Source organism: Mytilus californianus, unplaced genomic scaffold (genome assembly GCF_021869535.1).
Source record: "Mytilus californianus isolate M0D057914Y unplaced genomic scaffold, xbMytCali1.0.p SCAF_17, whole genome shotgun sequence".
Taxonomy (NCBI): domain Eukaryota; kingdom Metazoa; phylum Mollusca; class Bivalvia; order Mytilida; family Mytilidae; genus Mytilus; species Mytilus californianus.
Window position 1 is genome coordinate 11,323,175 of NW_026262659.1, and position 25,093 is coordinate 11,348,267.

Sequence of the window (25,093 nt, forward strand, 5' to 3'; positions counted from 1 at the left end):
GGATTTCAACAAAAATTGATTTATAGGTGTCATAAGTTATTTCAAAGTGATTGAAGGGGGCAAAGATAAAAATAAAAATTTGTATAAATTTGATAAAGGACTGGTCTGTAAAAGTTGTGAAGGTACTATAATTCGGTACATGTATTAAAAATTCCATTTAAACATTTTGGATAATATATTCAAAAGCATTCAGATATTTCGATTGTTTTAAATGTTTTTGTCTCGCCTTTTACGGAGTCAAAAAGCAAGACAAAGGTATGCTGTTTCCGGTTTCGGCGACAGCGTCAACAATGTATTAGTTTGTGATTAGGTCTAGTTCATGGTGATCCACTAGTGGTAGGTCAATGATATTTGGTATGCAGTTGTATTAGCATTGGCACATCTCATTACCATGGAGATTATTTGGCCCCGCCCCCTCAGTCAAGGTCTATTGACTTTGAAACTTTTCATAGTTTACATGTATTAGTTTGTGATTAGGTCAATTTATGGGGAACCACTAGTGGTAGGTCAATGATATTTGGTATGCAGTTGTATAAGCATTGGCATATCTCATTTCCATGGAGATTATTTGGCCCCGCCCCCTCAGTCAAGGTCTATTGACTTTGAAACTTTTCATAGTTTACATGTATTAGTTTGTGATTAGGTCAATTTATGGGGAACCACTAGTGGTAGGTCAATGATATTTGGTATGCAGTTGTATAAGCATTGGCATATCTCATTTCCATGGAGATTATTTGGCTCCACCCCCTTAGTCATGGTCTATAGACTTTGAAAATTTTGCTAAGTTAACATGTATTAGTTTGTGATTAGGTCAGTTCAAGGGGAACCATTAGTGGTAGGCCAATGTTAATTTGTGTTCAGTTGTATAAGCATTAGCACATCTCATTTCCATGGAGAATATTTAGCCCCGCCCCCTCAGTCATGGTCTATTGACTTTGAAACTTTTGCTTAGTTTACATGTATTAGTTTGTGATTAGATCAGTTTAAGATGAACTGCTAATATTAAGTCAATGATATATGGTATGCAAATGTATTGGCATTTGCAAATATCGTTTCCATGGAGATTATATAGCCCCACCCCTGATCATGATTCATTGACTTTGAAACTTTTACATAGTTTACAAGTTAATGTTTGTGTTTAGGTTTGTTTAAAGGGAACAACTTATAATAAGTCAGTGGTATTTGGTATGCAGTTGTATTAGCATTGGCACATCTCATTCCATGGAGATTGTTTAGCCATGTACCTTCAGTCATGGTTCATCGACTTTGAATATTTTCATAACTTACATGATAAAGTATTGCTATTTTAATTTCAACATTTGCATTATCAAAATTACAAAAAGGGGAGACATATCTCTGTGATAACAGTTTATTAAAAAAGAATATGTATCTCATGCATTATAATATTTTAGGGCTGTTCCAGAATTATATGTATTGGGGTCAGGACTCTCAGGAGGCACTTTTTCTATAACTTTAGCTACCCAAAATATATGTTTTTTACACATTCTGTATGATTCTTAGATTTTCATACAGTTAGGGATACTTCACCTTTAATTAAAGACCTTGTGATGAATATTTTGAAAGGCAGGTTGAGTTTAACCAGTAGACTAACTAGGCCTTAACATTTGTCCCAAGCTGCATCTGATTATAGGGATATAGAAATACTGTGTCAATCCTAATGTACAGTCACATGTACAATTTTTGCCAGATTTTAATGAAATTTATATCAAAGGTTTATATCGGCTATGTCTCTGACAAATTTAAATCAATGTTATTCAATTATTTTTAAATGAGTTATACTCCTTTGACATATAAATTTTATGGAAAATTACATTGTAATTATAGAATAACTAATCCTAGAATTCAACCCCAACAACACATTAATTCAGAAATGCTCTTAGCACATGAGTTAATTTTCAGTGTTGTTCGTTCCGTCACGAATTTAATATTTTTCGATATTTTAATTCTTGGTTTAGTTATTCTTTTTATTACATGGACCATGGACTTTTTAGCTCACTGTTCCGAAGGAACTGTGAGCTTTAGCCATCACTTGGCGTTTGTCGTCATTGTCGTCCGTCTGGTGTAAACTATTTCAAACATCTTCTCCTCTGAAACTACTGAACCAATTCCAACCAAACTTAAGCTGAATGATCCTTAGGGTATCTAGAATAAAGATTGTGTTTTCTTTTCTTTTTTGTCAAAAAACATGGCCGCCATGGCTAAAAATAGAACATAGGGGTAAAATGCAGTTTTTGGCTTATATCTCAAAAACCAAAATAGTTAGAGCAAATCTGACTAGGGATATGAGTGTTCATTAGGTGACGTCTCTCAGCCCTGAAATTTTCAGATGAATCTTATTACCCATTGTTGGGTTGCTGCCACTAAATTGCTAATTTTAAGGAAATTTTGCAGTTTTTATACGACCGCAAAAATTGAAAATTTTTTGGTCGTATATTGGTATGACGTTGGCGTCGTCGTCGTCGTCGTCGTCCGGCGTCGTCTGGCGTCGTCCGAAGACACATTGGTTTTCGCACTCTAACTTTAGTTTAAGTGAATGGATCTCCATGAAATTTTACCATAAGGTTCAATACCATGAAAGGAAGGTTGGGATTGATTTTGGGGGTTATGGTACCAACAGTTAAGGAATTAGGGGCCAAAAAGGGGCCAACAATAAGCATTTTTGTAACTTCCAGACAATAACTTGTGTGTAAGTGTATGGATCTCTCTGACATTGTACCACAAGGTTCCATATCACAAAGGGAAGGCTGTAATTGATTTTGGGGGTAATTGCCTCAAAATGTTAGGAATTAGGCGCCAAAAAAGGGGCAAAAAACAAGCATTTTTCTAGTTTCATGACAATAACTTGTGTGTAAGTGTTTGGATATTTCTGAAATTGTACTACAAGGTTCCATATCACAAAGGGAAAGCTGGAATTGAGTTTGGGGGTAATTGCCCGAAACGTTTAGGAATTGGGGGCCAAAAAGGGGCCAAAAATAAGCATTTTTCTAGTTTCCAGACAATAACTTGTGTTCAAGTGTATGGATCTCTCTGAAATTGTACTGCAAGGTACCATACCACAAAGGGAAGGCTGAGATTGAGTTTGGGGGTGATGAATCATAAGGGGGTTCAAAAAATTTTGGGGGGGGATTTTTTTTTTTCTTTTTTTTTTCTTTTTTTCCTTTTTTTTTTCTTTTAAAATTTTCCATTTTAAGTTGGTTATTTCTGATTTATATTTAAAAGCAAATAATAATGATATGGTAGGAGATACACACCAAACAGGATGTGTAAATTATTATATAATAAGTATTGTGCAATAGCAAGAAATTTTCAATTGCACAGTATTGCACAATAGCAAGAAATCTTCAATTGCACAGTATTGCGCAATAGCAAGAAATCTTCAATTGCACAGTATTGCGCAATAGCAAGAAATATCCAATAGCACAATATTGCGCAATAGCAAGAAATTGTCAATTGTACAGTATTGCGCAATAGCAAGAAATAATCAATTGCACAGTATTGTGCAAAAGAAGATACTTCGTATAAATTGCTTATTTCTTGATCAATTTCAATGGGGTTTTATTCTTGATTTCATGGGGTTCTTTAATATGCTGAATCTAACAGTGTATTAAGTTTTTGGATTTTGGGCCCCGTTTTTAAATTGGTCCACATTGAGGTCCAAAGGGTCCAAAATTTTACTTTGTTTGATTTCATCAAAAATTGAATTATTGGGGTTCTTTGATATGCCGAATCTAACCGTGTATTTAGATTCTTAATTTTTGGTTCTGTTTTCAAATTGGTCTACATAAAGGTCCAAAGGGTCCAAAATTAAACTTAGTTTGATTTCAACAAAAATTGAATATATGGGGTTCTTTGATATGCTGAATCTAACCATGTATTTAGATTTTTGATTATGGGCCCAGTTTTCGAGTTGGTCCAAATCGGGGTCCAAAATTAAACTTTGTTTGATTTCAACAAAAATTGAATATATGGGGTTCTTTGATATGCTGAATCTAACCATGTATTTAGATTTTTGATTATGGGCCCAGTTTTCAAGTTGGATCAAAAGGGTCCAAAATTAACTTTGTTTGATTTCAACAAAAATTGAATATATGGGGTTCTTTGATATGCTGAATCTAACCATGTATTTAGATTTTTGATTGTTGGGCCCCGTTATCAACTTTGTCCACATTGAGATCAAAAGGGTCCAAAATTAAACTTTGTTTGATTTCATCAAAAATTGAATATATGGGGTTCTTTGATATGCTGAATCTAACCATGTATTTAGATTTTTGATTATGGGCCCAGTTTTCGAGTTGGTCCAAATCGGGGTCCAAAATTAAACTTTGTTTGATTTCAACAAAAATTGAATATATGGGGTTCTTTGATATGCTGAATCTAACCATGTATTTAGATTTTTGATTATGGGCCCAGTTTTCAAGTTGGTCCAAATCGGGGTCCAAAATTTAACTTTGTTTGATTTCAACAAAAATTGAATATATGGGGTTCTTTGATATGCTGAATCTAACCATGTATTTAGATTTTTGATTGTTGGGCCCCGTTATCAACTTTGTCCACATTGAGATCAAAAGGGTCCAAAATTAAACTTTGTTTGATTTCATCAAAAATTGAATATATGGGGTTCTTTGATATGCTGAATCTAACCATGTATTTAGATTTTTGATTATGGGCCCAGTTTTCAAGTTGGTCCAAATCGGGGTCCAAAATTAAACTTTGTTTGATTTCAACAAAAATTGAATATATGGGGTTCTTTGATATGCTGAATCTAACCATGTATTTAGATTTTTGATTATGGGCCCAGTTTTCAAGTTGGTCCAAATCGGGGTTCAAAATTAAACTTTGTTTGATTTCAACAAAAATTGAATATATGGGGTTCTGTAATATGCTGAATCTAACCGTGTATTAAGTTTTTGGATTTTGGGCCCCGTTTTTAAATTGGTCTACATTGAAGTCCAAAGGGTCCAAAATTTAACTTTGTTTGATTTCATCAAAAATTGAATTATTGGGGTTCTTTGATATGCCGAATCTAACCGTGTATTTAGATTCTTAATTTTTGGTTCCGTTTTCAAATTGGTCTACATAAAGGTCCAAAGGGTCCAAAATTAAACTTAGTTTGATTTTAACAAAAATTGAATTTTTAGGGTTCTTTGATATGCTGAATCTAAAGATGTATTTAGATTTTTGATTATGGGCCCAGTTTTCAAGTTGGTCCAAATCGGGGTCCAAAATTAAACTTTGTTTGATTTCAACAAAAATTGAATATATGGGGTTCTTTGATATGCTGAATCTAACCATGTATTTAGATTTTTGATTTTTGGGCCCTGTTATCATTTTTGTCCACATTGAGATCAAAAGGGTCCAAAATTAAACTTTGTTTGATTTCATCAAAAATTGAATTCTTGGGGTTCTTTGATATGCTGAATCTAACCATGTATTTAGATTTTGGATATTGGACCATAATAGGTGAATGTCCAATTTAAAATTTTTAAGTTCTTAGACCACATTCATTCTGTGTCAGAAACCTATGCTGTGTCAAATATTTAATCACAATCCAAATTCAGAGCTGTATCAAGCTTGAATGTTGTGTCCATACTTGCCCCAACTGTTCAGGGTTCGACCTCTGCGGTCGTATCAAGCTGCGCCCTGCGGAGCATTTTATTGGTTATTATCTTGAATAGTATTAATGATAAAGATAAACTGTAAACAGCAAATATGTTCAGCAAAGTAAGATCTACAAATAAGTTTAATATGACCAAAATTGTCAATTGACCCCTTAAAGAGTTATTGCCCTCTAAGGACAATTTTACACAATTTGTTTATCATGTTTTCTAACTTTAAAAAATCTTCTCCTCTGAAACCACTGAACCAATTCCAACCAAACTTAGGCTGAATGATCCTTAGGGTATCTAGAATAAAGTTTGTGTTTTATTTTCTGTTTCGTCAAAAAACATGGCCACCATGGCTAAAAATAGAACTTAGGGGTAAAATGCAGTTTTTGGCTTATATCTAAAAACCAAAGGAGTTAGAACAAATCTGACATGGGATAAAAGTGTTCATTAGGTAAAGTTCTATCAGCTCTGAAATTTTCAGATGAATCGAATAACCCATTGTTTGGTTGCTGTCACTAAATTGGTAATTTTAAGGAAATTTTGCAGTTTTTGGTTATTATCTTGAATAGTATTAATGATAAAGATAAACTGTAAACAGCAAATATGTTCAGCAAAGTAAGATCTACAAATAAGTTTAATATGACCAAAATTGTCAATTGACCCCTAAAGGAAAATTGCCCTTTGAGGACAATTTTACACAATTTGTTTATCATGTTTCTAACTTTAAAAAATCTTCTCCTCTGAAACTACTGAACCAATTCCAATCCTTAGGGTATCCAGAATAAAAATTATGTTTTATTTTCTGTTTCGTCAAAAAACATGGCCGCCATGGCTAAAATTAGAACATAGGGGTAAAATGCAGTTTTTGGCTAACATATCTCAAAGACTTAAGCAATTAGAGCAAATCTGATGAGAGGTTAAAATGTTCATTAGGCCAAGTTCTATCAGCCATGAAATTTTCAGATGAATCTAACAGTCCATTGTTTGGTTGCTGCCACTAAATTGGTAATTTTAAGGAATTTTGCAGTTTTTGGTTATTATCTTGAATATTATTAATGATAAAGATAAACTGTGAACAGCAAAAATGTTCAGCAAGGTAAGATCTACAAATAAGTTAATATGACCAAAATTGTCAAATGTGTCCTTAAGGAGTTATTGCCCTTTAAAGACAATTTTTCACAATTTGTTCATCTAGTTTGCTTACTTTAAAAAATCTTCTCCTTTGAAACTGCTGAATCAATTTGAGCCAAACTTGGGCTGAATGAGTTTCAGAGTATCTAGTATAAATTTTGTATTTTATTTTCTTGTATGTCAAGAAACATAGCCATTATGGCTAAAATGGAACATAGGGGTAAAATGTATTTCTTTGCTTTTGAAGAAAATATGACAGATACAAAGAACATCTCAATGGAATTTTTAAGCCAATCATTCATATATATTAAAAAGCAAAAATAATCATTGATGAAAGATTTTAGCAAAAAATTACAGGTGAGCGATTCAGGCTCTTGAGAGCCTCTTGTTAATGGAAATAAAGAAGAAAATGGAAGGCACTATATTTTATTTATTTTAATGCAACGCTCTCATCAACATGCTGACAATGCCCATTGTTGTATTACGTCAGAGGAGTGAAATTATCGGTTTTTAATTCACTAAAAAATAACGGTAATTCATTGCAACCCATGTATAGAGTGCATTTAATATGAAAATAGAAAATTGGGGTTCTGTGGAACCCTGTGTCTTGGCTGCAATTGCTGCTGTAAGTGAAAAAGTGTAATGTTGACCTAAAAAGTGAGTCCATTTATCAGTAAAACACAGAATTTAACCAAAAAATCTAATTTTTTTTAGATGCTAAATCTGTCCTTATTCATATGAAAGAAATAAGTGTTCTGAAGCAAGCTTTGATATAATATGTATTTGAAAACGGTAAGTTTTCTAAAATCGAGGATACCATTAAGTAATGATGTCATGCCCCCCCGCACGCATATTTTTGTGTTAGATCCCGTTTACACTAGGACATTTAGATCAATTTAAACTAGATCGGTTTACTTAAAATGGATTTAAGCCTAATGTGAATGCTTTGAATCGGTCTAAACTAAAACACCATAAGAGGTAGTTTAGTTAGAATCGATTTAAAGTGAACCGATCTAACTTTAAATGTGAACGCAGAGATCGACCTAAACTAGTTCGATTGAATCGAAAAATAATTTGTGCGCATGTATGGCGGCAACATTACACAGGCAATTTATTACATAACGGATGACCTATATAAAAAGGCTGAAAATTAGCGAAAACTATCCGAACAGCAATATCAGCATTTGAACTTGTAATTTTTTTTATCTATTTTTTAGCAAGCTTGTGTACCAACACATTAATTTGAATAAATATTTCTATTTATACACAGTGTTTACAATTTCACGGGTGATTAGGTCAGATCGATTACATTTTTACTTGTAGTGTGAACGCAGTGGTTCAGATTAGACTGATAGAGATCGTTAGGATTAAAGATAATGTGAATGCTAACTGGTTTTATTTAGAACGGTTCAAATTGAGATCACGGGTTATTAAGTCAGATCGATTACATTTTTACTTGTAGTGTGAATGCAGTGGTTCAGATAAGACGGATAGAGGTCGTTAGGATTAAAGATAATGTGAACGCTAACTGGTTTTATTTAGAACGGTTAAAATTGAGATCACAGGTAATTAGGTCAGATCAATTAAATTTTTAAAATGATTTTCGACGGAAAAATCGGTTATTGATTTGGGGATGTAAGGTGGGCGGGCGACTGCCAAACAGTGTCCGTTCATAAACATGCAAACACTTTGACGTTTTTTTTTCAAATTTTGATATGTTGTTATTTGTGACTAAATGAAGGTCAAGTCCAATTTTCACGATTTTAGCTTGTCTTGTTTTTGAGTTTGCGACTTTTTAGAAATCCAAATATATATACTTTTTATATGATTGAGTTATTTCCCTTTGAACAGAAATTGCGATTTGCAAATATCATTTTCATTAGATAATAATCTATTTTTATTAAAGGATATATTTCATTACATTACATTGTGTAGATAAAATTGTTGACATTGATAGATAAGTTGCAGATCTATTTAGTTTGTGACAAATGAAAGAAAAAACTATTAGGAACTATTAATTATATATATAAAGTTTGATTACACTAAGTGTTTTTAAATAATTTTCACCTGTTAATAGATAACAAAACATCTGGTAAATATCTAATCACACAATTATAATTGGAGTGACTGATTTATTTGAAAATTTTCTGTTTCTTAAGTGTTGATGATAAGATCTGTAGGACAGTATAAATAAAGTCTGAAATTTACTGTTCATTATTAGACATTTTGATGATAATTACAGATAAGTTTTATAGATTTTTAATAGATATTGTATTAATGATAAATGACATTTTTGATTTTTTTTCTTCTTTTCTTTTGTAAATTGTTTGAAGAATTTTGTGGTTGGTTTGTTTGTTATTCTGTATAAACTTATTTTCTGAATGCTATATTTATTTATTTTTTGATGAAGCAAACTCCTTTAAAAACTTAGCTCAGTTTGTCTATTAATAAACATATATTTAGATTTCTGATTTTGGGCCCAGTTTTCAAGTTGGTCCAAAACGGGGTCCAAAATTATACTGTGTTTGATTTCAACATAAATTGAATATATATAGGGTTCTTTGAAATGCTGAATCTAAACCTGTATTTATTTTCATTATTAATTAGATAATACCCTATTGAGGTCCAAAGGATCCTAAATTAAACTTTTGTTTGATTTCATCAAAAATTGAATTCTTGGGGTTCTTTGATATTCTGATTCTAACAATGCACTTAGATTTTGGATATTGAACCATAATAGGTAAATGTCCGATTTCAAATTTTTCAGTTCTTTGACCACATTCATTTTGTGACACAAACCTATGCTGTGTCAAATATTCAATCACCATCCAAATTCAGAGCTGTTTTAAGCTTAAATGTTGTGTCCATACTTGCTCAACTGTTCAGGGTTCGACCTCTGCAGGAAAATCCGGTTTGCTGTCACTCTGACAGCCTCTTGTTACTTGAAGTGTGAACGCAGTGATTCAGATTAGATGGATCGAGATCATTAGGATTAAAGATAATGTGAACGCTAACTGGTTTTATTTAGAACGGTTCAAATTGAGATCGATTAAAAAAAAGCTAGTGTTAACGGGGTCTTATACAAACGAAAAACCTTGGAATTTCAGTATCTTGATCAGATCCTGATCAAGCAACAAAAAGTTTTTAAATATGAAGTAAAAATATGTTTCTGCAGATAATAACAGTATGCTGAATTCAAGCAACACGTACGTTATAACAAAAAATTTGTAAGGGGTTCCATGGAACCCTGTGTCTCATCTGCAATTGCTGCTGTCAGTGTAAAAGTGTCATGTTGACTTAAAAAGTGAGTCCTTTTATTAGTAAAATACAGAATTTAAAAAAAAAATTAAACTTTTTCTTTAGATGCTTTTTCTTGGTTTTGAAGATTAGCTTCTGTCTAAGTTTCATAACAATCCATGAAGGTTTACAAATCTGTCATGTAAAAAAAAAATCAATCCAAGACTGTCTAGATCTGTAAATGTTAACTGTAAAAAACTAACCATCTATCAGAAAAATTCTGAAAATGAAAAAATATATTTTCAAAAGTTTGCTTCAGACATTATCTGTTAATCATAAAAAAGCTTCTGCCAAAGTTTTATAAAATGGTATAAGAGGAATAAAGACAAAAAGTACTGATTTGAAAGTACACATAATTACTTAAAGCTAGTTCAAAGCCAATAGCAATTGATAAAAATATACATTCATTGTAGGATTTTTATGAAATTAATATCAAATGTTTGTAGACATGTATTAGCAATTTCTTGGACAATTTTGAAAATCAGTGCTCCTTAATTATTTTTACATGAATTACTGTTCCTTTGAACTGTACAATCTGTGGGAAGTTTATTTTTGTGCTGTGTGTTATTTTCATATTTTCACAGTTTTGTTTATATTTCTTATGCAATAAGATTTCTTATGCAATAAGATTTCTGATACGAAAAAAATTGCAATATTCCAAGTTATAAAGCAAAAACTCTATATAGAACAGTATTGAAGTGACTCACTACCCAAATTGGAACTCTGTCTGCAAGTTTGTGTTCTTAGCATAGTGTGTAAGTTTCATATAAAATTTGTATGAGGCAAACTTAAGTTAGAGTGCGGAAATAAAAACAAATGCAATTTTCCAAGTTATAAAAGGGCATAACTCTAGAAAGGTAAGTGACTCACTGCCCAAATTCAAACTCTGTCTGCAAGTTTTGGTTTTTAGCATTGTGTATGAATTTCATGAAATTTTAATGAGTAAAACTTAAGTTAGAGTGCTGAAACAAATATAGTGAACTGTGGTTTATTTTTATCAATAGTACCGCTTAAGTCGACGCTAGGGGCCGTCTTGACCTTGTTGTAGGGTATGAATGATTGGTTCATTGTTGAAGACCCTACATCAACTGTCAAGATGAAGAACAGGAATAAAAGCCCTGTTCATTGATAATTTTCTATGTTTTCTATGTATTGTGTGCGATTTTGTCCCATGCTCATTTACTCCATATCCTTTCATTTTCTATTAGACAGGGGGGCCTCGGTGGCCGAGTGGTCTAAGTAGTTACTACTGTAATCACTAGCCAGTCAACACTGAGGTTGTGAGTTCGAACCCCGCTCGTGCTAGTGCACTCGACTCCAATCTTAATTGACTAGGATTGTCAGTTTTCCTATCGAAGGTCTGTGGTTTTCTCCGGGCACTCCGGCTTCCTCCACCAATAAAAACTGGCCGCCACGAAATAGCCCAAAAGCGGTGCTTAAAAGTGGCGTTAAAACACCAAAAAATCAAATCAAATCTATTAGACAGAATGAAGGATTAATGGACGATCAAGGGTAACACTTAATGCCCCCTTCGCCTAGCATTGGGGGCATAAAAAACATGGATTTATATGCATTTGTATGGATGTACTGAATTATACTGGACCTCATTTGATTGTTTTAAATACATTGAATTTTTTGTATTTTAAAAGTCGGACTACAGATAATAGAACTGGTGAGAACTGGTAACCAATATTTTCATAAAGGTCAAGTTTTCCAATATATTACAAAAAATACAAAAATGTGTCGGTATAGACCAAACTGGCAGTCATTAGCACCAAACAAATTAACGCAACATTTTCTTTGTAATAAACACTGCTATGGTTTTTATCCTAAATGTCACAGACATCTGCTTGTATTACATGTAGAACACTGAACTTTGCCTTGAAAAATAAACGTCAGACATAAGCTCTACCTTGACTTACTATGTAACATAAAAGTCAAACATGAAGACATAAGCTCTACCTTGACTTACTATGTAACATAAAGGTCAAACATGAAGACACATCTGTCTGAAGACATAAGCTCTACCTTGACTTGCTATGTAACATAAAGGTCAAACATGAAGACACATCAGTCTGAAGACATAAGCTCTACCTTGACTTACTATGTAACATAAAAGTCAAACATGAAGACACATCTGTCTGAAGACATAAGCTGTACCATGACTTACTTTGTAACATAAAGGTCAAACATGAAGACACATCTGTCTGAAGACATAAGCTCTACCTTGACTTAATTTGTAACATAAAGGTCAAACATGAAGACACATCTGACTGAAGTCATAAGCTCTACCTTGACTTACTATTTAACATAAAAGTCAAACATGATGACACATCTGACTGAAGTCATAAGCTCTACCTTGACTTAATTTGTAACATAAAGGTCAAACATGAAGACACATCTGACTGAAGTCATAAGCTCTACCTTGACTTGCTATGTAACATAAAGGTCAAACATGAAGACACGTCTGTCTGAGGTCTCTACCTTGAATTGCTATGTAACATAAAGGTCAAACATGAAGACACATCTGTCTGAAGTCATAAGCTCTACCTTGACTTACTTTGTAACATAAAGGTCAAACATGAAGACACATCTGACTGAAGTCATAAGCTCTACCTTGACTTAAAATGTAGCACAAAGGTCAAACATGAAGAGACATGAAATATATGAAACAATCAAATTTAGAAAACTAACAGCTTTTTAAATTTATAACAAAACAATTTAGGAAAAACAATTATGACAGTCATGAACCAACGACAACCACTGAACTACAGGCTCCTGACTTGGGTCAGGCACATTAGAATGTGGCAGGGTTACCCAGATTAACAGTATATTATGCAATTTCATGGCTTATAATACCTCCTCCTTTCTGTAATGTTCTGTAAAATTAAAGGACTTAGGAGACAGATTTACATAAGCACTAGTTACTTGTTTCTCAAGCCAAATATATTGTTATTATGTGAATTTATAGTATTTACACTAAATGTAGCCTTAAAATATAGAGGGTATCTGTATAAAGAATGCTCGTGAGATCCTAGGTTCAAACTAAATGCATGAAATTGCTGCAAACTGTAACCTTGTGAACAAATCATTACATATTTTGCTCAGCATGTTGTTGGGCTAGTAAAAAATCTAGAGTTCATATTCATATCACATAACATGTTCTGATCTTGAAATGCATTTAATATGTGCCACTCAACGTTTAACACTAATCTGTTCTTATCATTATTATTTAAAGGATGAAGAACAATAAATAAGTGTTTTTAAATAACAGAAGAAACCACCTTTCAAGAGGGGAAGTATATCACAAGTACTTTTACCATAGCCACTGGACCCTACTACTTGGTGATATCATGTATATTGAGAGCCTTTAAACTTTCTAATTCATTTCCCCATTAGATTGATTTGCTGCTACACTGTTTTCTCATTATGACTTTGTTTGTGGATGTGAACAATAAATACTGTAACAAATGCATCTGTACACAATTGATATCTAGTCGAGGGGAAAACTGTTCAGTAACTAACATGGACTGATGCTCCAATACAAAATTTATTTGATCTTCTTACTGTTGTCTGTGGAAATATTTTATAGAATTATTTTTATGTTATTAGTTTTGTTTTTTATGCCCCCGCCGTAGCGGTGGGGGCATTAAGTTTTACCCTTGTCCGTCTGTACGTACGTACGTCCGTCCGTATGTCCCAAAATTGGTTTCCATTCTCTAACTCGAGTTTGCCTCAACTAAATGTTATGAAACTTATACACAATGCTTACTACCATAAAACACAGATCATGTTTGAATTTTGGTGGCATACTTTAACCGTTCTAGAGTTATGCCCCTTTACAAATGGAAAAATTGCAAAATTTTTAGTTTCCGTTCTGTAACTTAAGTTTGCCTCAACCAAATGTTATGAAACTTATTCACAATGCTTATTACCACAAAACACAGATCAAGTTTGAATTTTGGTGGCGTCACTTTAACCGTTCTAGAGTTATGCCCCTTTATAAATGGAAAAATTGCAATTTTTTTAGTTTCTGTTCTGTAACTTAAGTTTAAAAAAATTGCCTCAACCAAATGTTATGAAACTTATTCACAGTGCTTATTACCACAAAACACAGATCAAGTTTGAATTTTGGTTGCGTGACTTTAACTGTTCTAGAGTTATGCCCCTTTATAAATGGAAAAATTGCAAATTTTTTAGTTTCTGTTCTGTAACTTAAGTTTAAAAAAATTGCCTCAACCAAATGTTATGAAACTTATTCACAATGCTTATTACCACAAAACACAGATCAAGTTTGAATTTTGGTTGCGTCACTTTAACTGTTCTAGAGTTATGCCCCTTTATAAATGGAAAAATTACAAAATTTTTATTTTCTTCTAAATATCAAGTAATTATACGCTCGTTTACGGGACGTATTATGGTATACTGTTGTCCGTCTGTCCGTCCGTCGTCAACATGTCGGACATTAACTCAAAAACGCTTTAACCAATTTGCATAAAACTTTGGTGAATTGTTTATATCTATTGACGTGAACTCTCTTTTGTTTTTTATAAATTTTAGATTATACGTTTCCGAGTTACAGGGTTTTATTCATTAAAAAAAGGGGGATTTTCCAGTTTTCGTACAATAACTCAAGAATGCTTTCACCAACTTGCAAAAAATTGTGGTGAATTGTTTATATCTATTGACATGAGCTCCCTTTCGATTTTTATAAATTTTAGATTTTACGTTTCCGAGTTACAGGGTTTTATTCATAAAAAAAGGGGGATTTTCCAGTTTTCGGACAAAAACTCAAAAATGCTGTCAGCAATTCTCATGAAACTTTGGTGAATTGTTTATATCTATTGATGTTAGCTCCCTTTACATTTTCATAAATTTCTAATATGACATTGAGAATTAATTGAACTTTATTTGTTTATAGTCTGACAACAGATTTACTAAGTATTGCACAACAGCACAGTGTATTGCACAACAGCAAGAAATCTTTAATTGAATATAAATTCAATTCATATAACCAATATCAAGTTCTTAGACTACATTTATTCAGAAACCTATAATATGTCAAATGTTTAATACAATCCAAATTCAGACCTGTATCAAGCTTGAATATTGTGTCCATTTTTGCCCCAACTGTTCAGGGTCGGACCTCTGCGGGCGTATCCAGCTGCGCTCAGCAAAGCAGTTTATTTTTATTTTGGAGTTATCTTCCTTTGTCCATGATTACAGTTGAATCAACTACAATCAATGCTTTATACAATGCAATGTTTAATTTTGACATCCACTGATAAAACACAGATCAAGTTGAATTTGGGTAGTGTCACTTTAACCATTATTGAGTTATGCCCCTTTATAAATCGAAATATTGCAAAATTTTTAGTTTCCATTCTGTAACTTAAGTTTGCCCAAACCAAACATTATGAAACCTATACACAATATTCTTTACCACAAAACTAAGATCAAGTACAAATTTTTTGTTTCCGTTTTCTAACTTTAGTTTGCCTCAACCAAATGTTATGAAACTTATACACAATGCTTATTACTACATAATACAGTTTGAGTACGAAATTTGGTGGCGACACTTTTACCATTCTTGAGTTATGTCCCTTTATAAACATAAAAATTGCTGAATGTTTTAGTATGTCTCAACCAAATGTTATAAAACTTATACACAACCGTTCTAGAGTTATGCGTGTTTACAAATAGAAAAATTGCTGAATTTTTAGTTTCTGTTTTCTACTTAAGTTAGCCTCAACCAAATGTTATGAGACTTACACACAATGCTTATTACCACAAAACTCAGATCAAGTTCAAATTTGGGCAGTGTCACTTTTACTGTTCTTCAGTTGTGTTCCTTTATACCTATATGATATGCAAGTGGGGGCATCATCTGTGTCCACATGTGGACACTCTCCACATTTATTTTAGAATTTGCTCTCTAACACTTCCTTTATAGAAAGAAATGTAGTGACACTAAGATATATCATATATACCATCCAATGTGGATGTTATATTTGCATAGCTTATTATGGACAATGTCATTAAAAACTTCGAAGTCTGAAAATGCTGCACCAGATGAATGATATATATGCAACATGGTTACTGTAAACAAATTTAATTATTTTATGCAATGTACTAAATAGAAACAAAGTAAGTAATTCTGGTGACCTCTAGTTTAGTGACCTTTATATGATTTGATTTCTACACAGTATTACGCATGTGTCTACATTTGTTTGATAGGATGTGTTGAAAAAACATGCCATTTTCAACATAAAAGAAAATCTTAAATGCCAATTTATATAATTTTGCATATCAATATTTCAGTGTTTGAACATTGTTCAGATATAAATTCTCCTGTCATACAAAGTTTGTCAAAATTTATAAAGTTACATAGTCAAATGCTAGCTAAAATGACCTGTGATTTTATAATCATCTGCTAAATCTGATAACTTTCATTAGAACAACTGCGCTAAATTGAACTTAACCAGGCTAAAGTCATGATAGTAATGATTTTTTACATGCAAATAATTTTGCAGAGCTTCCAACAATATAATACTTAGAGCATTAAGTCCTGAGTTATTGGTCTTTAATTGTAAATTATTAGACAATTTTTTTATATGATTGTCTGGATGTACTTCAAGTTCACTTGCACTAAATCGCTTGAAATTTATAAATATCATAGCTTATGAAAGTAAGCTCCTTTTAGATTTTGATCATTTTCAGATTAATTGTTCCAGAGCTATGTCACTTCAATTGTACATATAAGCAAGGCAATATTTCACATTTTTTTGATACAATAAATCATGTTGTTGCTTTTCTTTTTTTTTTTTTTTTTTTTTTTTACCTTGATCTTTTTGTGTGATGAATTTTCATCTAAAACAATTCGACTGTGAATGTTTTTTTCTCTCTCAGTAGAGTAGAGTGAGAAAATGATGACATCATAGGCCAACATCATCAACATTGTCTAGGAAAATAGCAATAAGCAGATTATCTATGGTCTTTTAACTTGAGAAAGTTTCTCGGCTATATCTCCTCTCAGTGCTATCACCCATCTATGAAATTGTAGCCAATAAACCCTTGTTTTCAGAACTATAGATATTCTATAGCTATCTGTTCCAGAAAAGTTAAATGTGATCTTGATGGTATTTTAAGAAATCATTCCCCTTTTCAAAAGTGTAGCAGGCAATACATTCCATAATGTCGTCTAATCTTTGAAAGCTTGTAACAATTTACAGATAGAGGTGTGAATATGTTTGCCCTATAAACTTACAAACTTAAAGGCATTGCTATTAATGCTTTACTTTGTGTCAATTCTGACACTGTTATGTAAATTGTCAGCATATTAAAGTATACTTTAAGTCCATGTGGTGACATTTAGTTGCTTGCATCCACGTCATTTGGACTTTGGTGGGTAGTTTTGGCATTGGCAATCACATCTCCTTATTTTTATATTATATATAAAATCTTATTCACATTTTAGGTCAACAATATCTGCAAGATAACAATTCAAAAATTAATTAAATTCTTTTGCCAATTTCCGTAAAATTTTCATTTCTTGGTATATTGAATAATCGAGGTCAGTTTCTTTTTGAAGCAGGAAAAAATAAATTGAATTCTGCCAGTACAAACATTTTGTATGATCTATTGATAATAGACAGTAGTGCAATTTGTTCTTGAACCTACAAGTAAAGGTCTTTACTGATAAAATTATATTAATAAATTATCTATGTTGACCAGAGTCTTCAGGTGCACCATTCCAGATTTTATATACTTGGTACATGTACTGATACAGTATTGTGTGCTTCCCAATCCAGATTTTATATACATGTACTGGAACATCATTGTGTGTTACCCATGCCAGATGTTATATACAAGTACTGATACATCATTATATGTTTTACAATCCAGATTTTATATACATGTACTGGCACATCATTACAGGTATATGTTTTACAATCCAGATTTTATATACATGTACTGGCACATCATTGTGTGTTACCCATGCCAGATGTTTTATACAAGTACTAATACATCATTATATGTTTTACAATCCAGATTTTATATACATGTACTGGCACATCATTACAGGTATATGTTTTACAATCCAGATTTTATATACATGTACTGGCACATCATTACAGGTATATGTTTTACAATCCAGATTTTATATACATGTACTGGCACATCATTACAGGTATATGTTTCCCATTCCAGATTTTATATACATGTACTGGCACATCATTACAGGTATATGTTTTACAATCCAGATTTTATATACATGTACTGGCACATCATTACAGGTATATGTTTTACAATCCAGATTTTATATACATGTACTGGCACATCATTACAGGTATATGTTTCCCATTCCAGATTTTATATACATGTACTGGCACATCATTACAGGTATATGTTTTACAATCCAGATTTTATATACATGTACTGGCACATCATTACAGGTATATGTTTTACAATCCAGATTTTATATACATGTACTGGCACATCATTACAGGTATATGTTTTACAATCCAGATTATATATACATGTACTGGCACATCATTACAGGTATATGTTTTACAATCCAGATTTTATATACATGTACTGGCACATCATTACAGGTATATGTTTTACAATCCAGATTATATATACATGTACTGGCACATCATTACAGGTATATGTTTTACAATCCAGATTTTATATACATGTACTGGCACATCATTACAGGTATATGTTTTACAATCCAGATTTTATATACATGTACTGGCACATCATTACAGGTATATGTTTTACAATCCAGATTTTATATACATGTACTGGCACATCATTACAGGTATATGTTTTACAATCCAGATTTTATATACATGTACTGGCACATCATTACAGGTATATGTTTTACAATCCAGATTTTATATACATGTACTGGCACATCATTACAGGTATATGTTTAACAATCCAGATTTTATATACATGTACTGGCACATCATTACAGGTATATGTTTTACAATCCAGATTTTATATACATGTACTGGCACATCATTACAGGTATATGTTTCCCATTCCAGATTTTATATACATGTACTGGCACATCATTACAGGTATATGTTTTACAATCCAGATTTTATATACATGTACTGGCACATCATTACAGGTATATGTTTTACAATCCAGATTTTATATACATGTACTGGCACATCATTACAGGTATATGTTTTACAATCCAGATTTTATATACATGTACTGGCACATCATTACAGGTATATGTTTTACAATCCAGATTTTATATACATGTACTGGCACATCATTACAGGTATATGTTTCCCATTCCAGATTTTATATACATGTACTGGCACATCATTACAGGTATATGTTTTACAATCCAGATTTTATATACATGTACTGGCACATCATTATGTGTTACGCATTCCAGATTTTATATGCTTGTACTGGCACATTGTTGTGTGTTTCCCATGCCCAAAGTTATGTACGCTTGCTATTCTTTAAGTGAAAATTGTATATGTTCATAAACATTTTATATGGTCAAAGATCACAAGACCAGTTTTTCAAATTTTAAAACAGAAAAAAAATGTCAATGTTCCATGTTTATAATGTTTATGTTCATGTCATTTTTATTTTGCTTTGTGTTATTATCTAATGTTAGTAACAGTTCTATTGTTTATTTTTCAACTTATCAAATTCTTTAGAAAATGAGGAGAAGAGATGATTGATTTCCAATGAGACAACTATTAAAATGTCAGGGTATAGTTTAAGTTATTGTGAAGCCTCTTCCTCAGCATGCCCAATAACTATTGCAATAACTCTTTAAAGGATCCATATGTGACCTCATTTTGCAAGGCAAAAATTTCTGTCTATTTAACAAATCATTTTTTTCCAGTTCCAGTCAATATTTCCAACAGATATTCTTGACATAGCAGATTTTACCTTATAATAACTGTAATATAACTTTTATAACAAAATTCCTCTAGTTGCACAAGACATTTTGTCATAGGCTGTGCCTACTCTAACCTGAAATTCTGAATCAGACATCCTATAATTATCCTGATGTATGGCTTCAATGAAATATGATATTGAAGTTTTACATGAAGTGTTATATTTGTTATCTGTTATTGAAGTACTATAAAAGTTTATGCAATTATCTAACAGATAAATGATATCAGGTCTGACATATAATTTATATAATATCTTTCAGAATAAGTTCATAAACAGAACCAGGGTAAGGTATTCTCCATTATGATTCTTGAACTTTAAGAAAGTATTCCACTTTGAACTGAAGTAAAATTCACAGATCATAATAATTCCTTACACTTTGGGAATCATTCTAGTTATTCACCAGTATCAAATACTACAATCTACAATCTAAGGAAAGAAGTTATAAAAGAAACTTCAATATCTAGCATATAAAAGGACAAAAAAAAGAAGTCACTTCTAACATTAATTAACTACATTATTAAATAATTTTGACATCAAGTTGCATGATGACTGAGTTTTTTTTATATTGGTTGCCTTGATTTAATTTGATGATGGATTTTATTTCAATCACTCTAAATCCTTATGGACATTGAAATCAAATATCCTTCATTAGTTCTATTGCCTACATGCCGTGAGGATTATTTGTCATTGGTTTAGTGCAGTGTGGATTATTTGTCATTGGTTTAGTGCAGTGTAGATTATTTGTCATTGGTTTAGTGCAGTGTGGATTATTTGTCCTTGGTTTAATGTCGTGTGGATTATTTGTCATTGGTTTAGTGCCGTGTGGATTATTTGTCATTGGTTTAGTGCAGTGTGGATTATTTGTCCTTGGTTTAGTGTCATGTGGATTATTTGTCATTGGTTTAGTGCAGTGAGGATTACTTGTCATTGGTTTAGTGCAGTGTGGATTATTTGTCATTGGTTTAGTGCAGTGAGGATTATTTGTCATTGGTTTAGTGCAGTGTGGATTATTTGTCATTGGTTTAGTGCAGTGTGGATTACTTGTCATTGGCTTAGTGCAGTGTGGATTACTTGTCATTGGTTTAGTGCAGTGTGGATTATTTGTCATTGGTTAGTGCAGTGTGGATTATTTGTCATAGGTTTAGTACAGTGTGGATTACTTGTCATTGGTTTAGTGCAGTGTGGATTACTTGTCATTGGTTTAGTGCAGTGTGGATTATTTGTCATAGGTTTAGTGCAGTGTGGATTATTTGTCATTGGTTTAGTGCAGTGAGGATTATTTGTCATTGAATTAGTGCAGTGTGGATTATTTGTCATAGGTTTAGTGCAGTGTGGATTATTTGTCATTGGTTTAGTGCAGTGAGAATTATTTGTCATTGGTTTAGTGCAGTGAGGATTATTTGTCATTGGTTTAGTGCAGTGTGGATTATTTGTCATTGGTTTAGTGCCATGTGCATTATTTGTCATTGGTTTAGTGCAGTGTGGATTAATTGTTTTCTCTTTAGAAACCATACACTGCTTACACTCATGCAGTTTGATTTACCCAAGTTCAGCAGTATTACACGCATGCAATAGTAATTAATAATTATTTTCAGTAGAGTAGTTGGTGAGGATAAGTTACGACCAATTATGTATCTTAGGGATATTTTACCCCAGGAATAGATTACCTTAGCTGTATTTGGCAAAAACCTTTCAGAATTTTGGGTCCTCAAAGCTCTTCAACTTCTTTCTTTATTTGGCCTTTTTAACTTTTTTGATTCGAGCGTCACTGATGAGTCTTTTGTAGACGAAACGTACGTCTGGCGTACAAAATTTTAATCCTGGTATCTATGACGAATTTATTTAGATGGTCAACAGACACTCTTTCTCAGGTATTCATTTTGGATCATCATAATGAACTTACCTACTCAAACAGTCTTAAGTGCTTATAGTCATCAGCAGTCAATATTTATTGTGAATTTAAGTCTCAACAAGTTTAGTTTTTCTTTTTAACAATATTTGGCTTGTATTCGTTAGTCATTCCACTATTTGTACAGTTTTCGTGATCTTCAGTCTCTTAATTACGCTAAACAAAAATGTTGCCTCTTTGAACATGGTAGGTAGATAGGAATTATATTTCATTTTTCTTAATTTTTTTAACTTGAGTACATAAAAAGACCTGTAATTTTTGTTGAGCCTGCGACAAAGCTCGACATAGGGATAGTGATCCGGCGGCGTTAGCTAACTTCTTAAAAGCTTTATATTTTAGAAGATGGAAGACCTGGATGCTTCATACTTTGTATATAGATGCCTTATGTTATGAAGTTTCCGTCTGTCACATGTCCATTGTCCTTGACCTCATTTTCATGGTTCAGTGACTACTTGAAAAAAAAGTTAAGATTTTTTGTAATGCTAATTTCTCTCTTATTATGAGTAATAGGATAACTATATTTGGTATGTGCGTACCTTGCAAGGTCCGCATGCCCGTCAGACAGTTTTCACATGACCTCGACCTCATTTCATGGATCAGTGAACAAGGTTAAGTTTTGGTGGTCAAGTCCATATCTCAGATACTATAAGCAATAGGTCTACTATATTTGGTGTATGGAAGGATTGTAAGGTGTACATGTCCAACTGGCAAGTGTCATCTGACCTTGACCTCATTTTCATGGTTCAGTGGTTATAGTTAAGTTTTTGTGTTTTGGTCTGTTTTTCTTAAACTATATGCAATAGGTCTACTATATTTGGTGTATGGAAATATTTTTTGATGTACATGTCAGTCTCGCAGGTTTTCTTTGACCTTGACCTCATTTTCATGGTTCATTGCTCAGTGTTTTTATACGAAAAAGGGGCAAAAAACAAGCATTTTTCTAGTTTCATGACAAAAACTTGTGTGTAAGTGTATGGATCTTTCTGAAATTGTACTACAAGGTTCCATATCACAAAGGGAAAGCTGGAATTGAGTTTGGGGGTAATTGCCCAAAACGTTTAGGAATAAGGGGCCAAAAATAAGCATTTTTCTAGTTTCCAGACAATAACTTGTGTTCAAGTGTATGGATCTCTCTGAAATTGTACTGCAAGGTACCATACCACAAAGGGAAGGCTGGGATTGATTTTAGGGGTAATTGCCTCAAAATTTTTGGAATTAGGGGCCAAAAAGGGGCAAAAAACAAGCATTTTTCTAGTTTCAGGACAATAACTTGTGTGTAAGTGTATGGATCTTTATGAAATTGTACTACAAGGTTCCATTTCACAAAAGAAAGCTGGGTTTGAGTTTGAGGGTAATTGCCCTAAACGTTTAGGAATTTTGGATCAAAAAGGGGCATAAAAACAAGCATTTTTCTAGTTTCCAGACAATAACTTGTGTTCAAGTGTATGGATCTCTCTGAAATTGTACTGCAAGGTACCATACCACAAAGGGAAGGCTGGGATTGAGTTTTGGGGTGATGAATCATAAGGGGGTTCAAAAAATTTGGGAGAGGGATTTTTTTTTAATTTTTTTCCCTTTTTTTTCTTTAAAATTTTCAATTTTCAATTGGTTATTTCTGATTTATATATGTAAGCCTCAAATCCATGTCCAGCCTCAGATCTATGTCCTTTCCGCAAATCTATGTCCTTTTTAATATTGCGTCATAGACTTTCCAAATTTATGTCCTTTATTGTCTCAAATCTATTTCTTTTATTGTCTCAAATCTATTTCTTTTATTGTCTCAAACCTATGTCCTGTATTGTCTCAAATCTATGTCCTTTATTAACTGAAATCTATGGCCATTTTTGTCTCAAATCTATGTCCTTTATTGAAATGTGGTGACGTAATACATAGCAAGATGTAATCAAGTAAAAAAAAATATGTGTAGTTTCATTCTTGAAGGCACATTAATAAAGTAACATGTATGCTCGTTATGCCATTAATTTGTACACTGAATTATGTTGTGGTTGTTAAATGTTGATAACATGGTACATAATGGATTTTAAAAAATACATAGATTCGAATCCGGAATAGTTTCACCAGAAAAAAACTTTTTTGATAAGATAGTGGCACAAAATGTCGTTGTTAAAACGGCAATAAATTATACCCTAAACATTTTTATGTGGTACCTATACATTGAAACATTGAACAAAAAGTTTGTAAATAGGTGTATGTGTTTACAGATTACGATACAGAATAGGTTCAATTCATTGTTGAAGGCCGTACATGTATCTTTAGTTGCTTGTATATACAGATGTCATTTTCGTATTTGTTATCAAGAAGTAATGAGTAAAGGGAAATAACCATAATTACTACAGAACAATTAAACACGGGATCAAGAAAAGCAAACAATTTGAAAATGTTGTAGTTTTACAATAAAATGTAAATCATACAATAATTACACACGCATGTAAATTTTTATGCACACACATGGAGAACACATCCCAACTTAACATTGAATTATGGGAAATGACTTAATAAAACAAAAATCCTATAAGGCCGTACTTATTAGACTGGCATAAACAGATTTAAGAAAAGAACACAGATTTGAGGCCGTATCTTTTTTAACGAACATAGATTTGCGAATGACGTCACGATTGAAAACAAATTTGAAAATAGGACACAGATTTGAGGCCGTATCTTTTTTAACGGACATAGATAAGCGATTGACGTCACGATGGGGCACAGATTTGAGAAACGGACACAGATTTGAGGCCGTACACAGATCTGAGGTTTACATATATAAAAGCAAATAATAATGATATGGTTTGAATAGGTAAATTAAAAATTTTTAAGTTCTTAGACCACATTCATTCTGTGTCAGAAACCTATGCTGTGTCAAATATTTAATCACAATCCAAATTCAGTGCTGTATCAAGCTTGCATGTTGTGTCCATACTTGCCCCAACTGTTCAGGGTTAGACTTCTGCGGTCGTATCAAGCTGCACCCAGCGGAGCATTTTATTGTGTTTTGGTCTGTTTTTCTTAAACTATAAGCAATAGCTCAACTATATTTGTTGTATGGAAGGATTGTAAGATGTATATGTCTGTCTGGCAGGAAACATCTGACCTTGACCTCATTTTCATGGTTCATTGGTCAATGTTAAGTTTTCATGGTTAAGTTTGTTTCTTAGATACTATAAGC

General features: G+C 32.5%; 1 protein-coding gene across 1 annotated transcript in view; it reads left to right on the forward strand.

The window, feature by feature from the left end:
- LOC127726401 (ubiquitin carboxyl-terminal hydrolase-like) overlaps positions 1–25,093 on the forward strand; it is a 120,256-nt gene that overhangs the window by 72,509 nt on the left and 22,654 nt on the right. The gene's annotated exons all lie outside the window — the stretch shown is intronic.